This window comes from Nycticebus coucang, chromosome 2 (genome assembly GCF_027406575.1).
Source record: "Nycticebus coucang isolate mNycCou1 chromosome 2, mNycCou1.pri, whole genome shotgun sequence".
Taxonomy (NCBI): Eukaryota; Metazoa; Chordata; class Mammalia; order Primates; family Lorisidae; genus Nycticebus; species Nycticebus coucang.
Genome location: NC_069781.1, coordinates 66,777,096 through 66,782,769, shown reverse-complemented (window position 1 = coordinate 66,782,769; position 5,674 = coordinate 66,777,096). Strand labels below are relative to the sequence as shown.

At 31.9% G+C, this 5,674-nt stretch overlaps 1 non-coding gene across 1 annotated transcript; it reads left to right on the top strand.

The window, feature by feature from the left end:
- The first annotated feature begins 499 nt into the window (after positions 1-499).
- Positions 500-663, top strand: LOC128580123 (U1 spliceosomal RNA). Its single transcript, XR_008378460.1, has one exon. It is a non-coding gene; the product is annotated as a U1 spliceosomal RNA (small nuclear RNA).
- Positions 664-5,674: the final 5,011 nt, after the last annotated feature.

Below are 5,674 nucleotides of genomic sequence, written 5' to 3'. Positions count from 1 at the left end.
CTTACATCCTTTATTTCAGTCATTAACATTTCCAAGTTTATTCCACTGAAATGTAACTTTTTATAAATATATATGTATTTTATATATATTTCTTGCTTGACAATACAGTTAAGAGCATAACTTTAAATTGGTTTTGTGTCTTATTCTATGATACTGAGTAACAATTTACTTTCTAACATTTTCATCTTGTGAAAATGGAGTTATAAATGTCAAACATGCTAAGAATCAAACCATACTAAACAAAGAAACATAACCGAATTGTACTGTACTAAGATATACACATCCAATTTTGGGGCACAATCTATATTACTATAATGAATACAAATGTGATTTCTTTTTTGTTGTTCATATCATATATAGCCGTAAAATGAATACTCAATATTATTATTACACATTTAAGCAAGTATAGATTATTATACTTTAACATCATAGCAATAAGATATATTACTAACATTACTGTATTTTTATATCATAAAGTTCTATCATAAATATTAAATACATACTTACCTGGCAGGGGAGATACCATGATCACGAAGGTGGTTTTCCCAGGGCGAGGCTTATCCATTGCACTCCGGATGTGCTGACCCCTGCGATTTCCCCAAATGTGGGAAACTCGACTGCATAATTTGTGGTAGTGGGGGACTGCGTTCGCGCTTTCCCCTGAAAAAAAAAATAAAATAAAATAAAAAATAAATAAAAAAAAATAAATAAATATTAAATAGATTTTCAAAATGTCAGCAAGTATATAAAGTCTATCCTTAGAGAAAAAAAAAATGTATCTTTTGTTTTTGTCACGGTAGGCCCTAGTTTTTTGGAAAGAAAAATAGGTATAGAAAAGAAAAGTTGACAACCATTGTTCTAAAGAGTCCTTGTGGTAGAATATTTGAAATAACAGTATATTTGGAATCAGAAATCTTGAATATAAATCCTGTCTTAGCTATGACTTGTTTTGTAGCTTCAACTTGCCACATTTTCTTTGTGTTAGTTCTGAAATCAGAATAATAATTATTGCTTATCTAACATTTAATGTACATATTAAATGAATTTTGAAAATACATTGTGTACTTTGATGCAAACACTAAATTTTTTTGAAAGTCAGTGGGGTATACTAAGATTTAAGAAATTGTAATAAGACTGTCCCAGAACCTCATCTGAGTCATAGATGAGTAATAAATGTGGTGTAATTATTAAACATATTGATTTTATCTATAAAACATGATTAATAATATTTCCTTGCAGGGTTATTGAGGTGAATAAATGAAGTGGCTAATACTTAACACACACTTTCCTTTCAGTAGCTATAGACATTGTTATCGTCTTGGTTTGTAAGTATAATTGCTGATACCGTTATTACCCACCCACAAACACTTCTTATTGGGCTTAGCTTTTGAGAAATACGTACCTAATGTTCGACAATTAGCTAAGAATGTCACTTCAGTCATGTGTTTCTGGGCAAGGGGGTAGAGGCTAGACAATTTTAACTGCCTTGTGTGTTACTCCTCAGCCAGCTGCTGTTTCACTAATGTAAAATGGAAAGCTATACATTGCTTCAGTGTATTTGAAGACAGAATAATTTGGTGTTATCAGATTAAGGGCGCCCCTTCTCATAGCTCATCTTAATATATATTGACTAATGGCAGAAATCATTTATGGAATTCATAGGCCATGTCTCTGCTTCATTATTTTTACTCTTTAAATATGCAGCTCTTGAAAGCTAGTCTGAAGTGTTCATTACCATCTCCACTAATGTTGTTTTCTCTTGGATATTCTTTAATTGGAATCCTGGATAGATATAATGATAGCTTTCTGCTTGAGGTTAGAATGATTTTCTTTTCAGCCTTTTGTGTGAGTTTTCCACTTCTCAACACAGACTGCAATAGTATATTTGTGAAATCCATATCATCTTTTAAAAAGCAAAGCTTGGCAAAAGCATTGCAGGAGTATCTGGAGACTTTCTCTTCATCATCCCGTATAGCAGTGTGAAGGTTTAAGATAATCAATTATTGCTCTCTCGTTGAAACCAAAAGTGCTGAAGAGTCCTTAAGCTCTCAGCAGGAGGGAATTCACTTATAATGCAGGAAATTGCATCTTTTATGGATATCACTTGCCTTGCTACAATTCCTTCAAAAAATATAGGATGTAGAAAAAATTAATGATATAAAAAAGAATTTTCTTTTAAAGCATGGAAAACAGCATCCCAGTCATTTTTTTCAAAAATAAAAATGAAAAGATGCCTTTTTAATATTCTAAGGGATTTTACTTGTGGAACTCATTAAATGTACTAGAACACTTCATAGACAAGCAGCTGTATTCCTCTTGTTTTGTCAGTGTTAATGGTCATCAGGTAACTGGTCATTCATTTACAACACTGTGAACAGATTGTACTTTTTTTTAGTTGCTTGATATTCTGGTGCAAAAATAATAAATGCTATCTCTCCAGAGGATCAATCCTCAATGCTTGTCTGATTAGTGCTTGCTAAAGAGTAACTTCACTGTGCTCTTAGATGTATTGCTAAGTTTTTAATTTAGCAGACAGACATCTGAGAGTGCTGTATTCTATATAGGTCATAGATTATTTGCTCAGGAAGAAAAAGGAACATTTAAGTAATGAATATCTATAATAAAAGTACTCGAGATAGCGTTACACTAAACTGATGGTCATGTTAGGTAGCCTGGTGAAATTTAAGCTGGAGTGATACTGTTGATGGATTTCAGAAGTCAGTAACTTAGCTTCACCCTGATTCTAAGAAAAGATGTTCCTGTTGAAATGCTATGCCATAGCTAAGGTTTGTGGCATTTATGGTGCTCATAAAACTGTAGAACCATAAAATATCAAAGAAGTTTTACAAAATCAGCCCTAAGGAGCAATTTTAAATCAGCTGGTTAAATGAAACTGCCTTGACAATTTTTTTTAAAGACACGTGAGAGCCAGAAAGAGGTTAAATGGAGGTTCACTCTCTCTCCTGACTCCCCAAATGTCATGATTTCATAAGTCATTCCTCCCTGTTGGTACTCAAGTTTTATTTTTCTCTGTATTAGTCATTGAAGGGAAGTAATTTATTGAAAGACACATTTGAAAAGCTACATTTTTGCCTAAATCCTTTACTCTTGCTGTTTTGCAGGTAATCATTCTGACTTGATTATATTTATACTTGGGAGTCCTCCAGGCAGAGGTCAGGCATTATAAAAAATTAACCAACACCTTCTCATGGCTTTGAAGACAATTTCACTTTATACAATCAGGGTTGTGTTTTCCTTTTGTTGCCATAATAACATAAATTGTATATAATACATTCTTGATCTGTGTTTTTGAAAAAAGAATTTATATGAAAATATAAAGTGCATAATGCATGTGTATACCATCTTATGAACTAAAAGAAGATATTTTTACATGAATATACTAATACTAAAATTAAAATATGTCAAATGTATTGTGCTAAATTAGTAATTAAGTAAATTTAGTGTATTTACAAATTGGTTTATAGATAGTCATTATAAACCTTTTATGGGTGGCGCCTGTGGCTCAAGGAGTAGGGTGCCGGTCCCATATGCTGGAGGTGGCGGGTTCAAACCCAGCCCCGGCCAAAAACCACAAAAAAAAAAAAAAAAAAAAAAAAAAAAAAAAACCTTTTATAAAATCTTTAACTTTTAGGAAAACGCAAAATGATATGCAAGACGACATCAATCCCTTTGTCCATGTTGGCTGTTAGGCCAAAATACCATAAATCAAGTAGATTATAAACAATAGAATTTTATTTCTCACAGTTCTGGAAACTGGAAAGTCCAGTCCAAGGCATGAGCAGATTCAGTTCTCCTATGGGCTCAATGCCCGGTTCATAAAATGGCAAATCCTCCCTGCACCATCACATGGGAAGGAGGGAGGGGGTCAGCCTACCTCTCTGAGTTCTCTTATAAGAGAGATGATCAGATGATCAAACATTTTGTCTTCATTCTGTTAATGTGGCATATTGCATTTATTGATTTGTGTATGTTCGACCATCCCACTATACCAGTGATATATCCCATTTAATCAAAACATAATCCTTTGAATAAGCTGTTGAAAAGAGTTTACTAATTTTTTTTTTGAGAAGTTTGCATGTATGTTACTCAGGTTATTGGCCTGTAATTTTCCTTTCGTATAATGTCCTCATCTGGCTTTGGCATCAGGATAATGACAACTTCATATAATGTGTTTGAAGAGGTTTGCTCTTCTTCAACTTTTGGAAGTTTGAGAAAGATTGATATGGATTCTCCTTTAAATGTGTGGTAGAACTCACCAGTGAAACCATTGGCTTTTTCTTGAAAGATTGTTGGTTACTGATTCAATCTCCATACTTGACTTTGGTAAATTCAATCTCTGTACTTTGGTAGAACTCACCAGTGAAGTCATTGGCATTTTCTTGAAAGATTTTTGGTTACTGATTCAATCTCTGTACTTGACTTTGGTAAATTCAGAGTTTTGATTTCCTCATGTTTCAGTTGGTAGGTGATATGTTTTTAGGATTTCATTCATTTACTCTTAATTATGCACATTTTGACACGTAATTATTCATAATAGTCTATTATGATCCTTTGTATTCTGTAGTATCAGTTTTAAGATCTTTTTCATTTCTGATTTTATTTATTGGAATCTTCCCTGCTTCTATTGTAATCTAACTAAAGATCGTCAATTTTGTTTTAACTTTTCACAAAATAGCCCTTAGTTTCATTGATAATTTCTATTTTTAAACAATAATATTTTATTTATTTCTGCTGTGATATTTGATTTTTTTCCTCCTAAAAGTTTGGGCTTAATATAGCCTTTTTTCTAATTTCCTAATATATAAAGTTAGGTTCGCAATGTTACATTTTTCTTTTTTCATGTAGATATTTATTACTGTGAACTTCTCTCTTAGAGGTGCTTTTGCTGAATCCCATAAAATTTGATATGTTTTGCTTTCATTTTCACTTCTCTTAAGTTTTCTGTGTTTTTGTTCTTTTTGAATTCTTTGATCTATAGTTGTTCAGAAATATAGTGTTTAATTACCATATATACAAAAATTTTAAAATTTTCTGGCTGCTAGTGATTTCTAGTTTTATACTCTGTGGTCAGAAAAATGCTTGATGTTCTTTCAATCTTGAATTTGTAAAAATAATTTTTTTCCATGTCATATGGTCTATCTTGCGCATCTTTCCTGTACACTTGAGAACAATGTACATTCTGCAGCTATTGAAGTCCTCTACTACTTTTGTATTGCTATTTATCCCTTCAGATCTCTTAATATTTACTTTTTATGGTGCTCTAATTTTGCATCTACATATACATACACACACATATATGTACACACATATATACATATATAGCACTATAGATATAGCACATATATATCATATAACATATATAGTGCTATATGTATGTAGATGCAAAATTAGAGCGTACATATATATCAATTGTTATGTCTTCTTGGTGAATTTCCTCCTTTTTCATTATATAATGAGGTTCTTTGTCTCTTGTGAAAGTTTTTGACTTTGTGTCTATTTTGTCTTATATATGTATAGTTCTACTACTATCCTTTGGTTAACATTTGAATATACTATCTTTTTTCCATCCCTTTACTTTTAGCCTGTGTGTGTTCTTAAACCTGAAGTGAGTATCTCATAGACAACATGTAGTTGCTATTTGTTTCATTCTTTT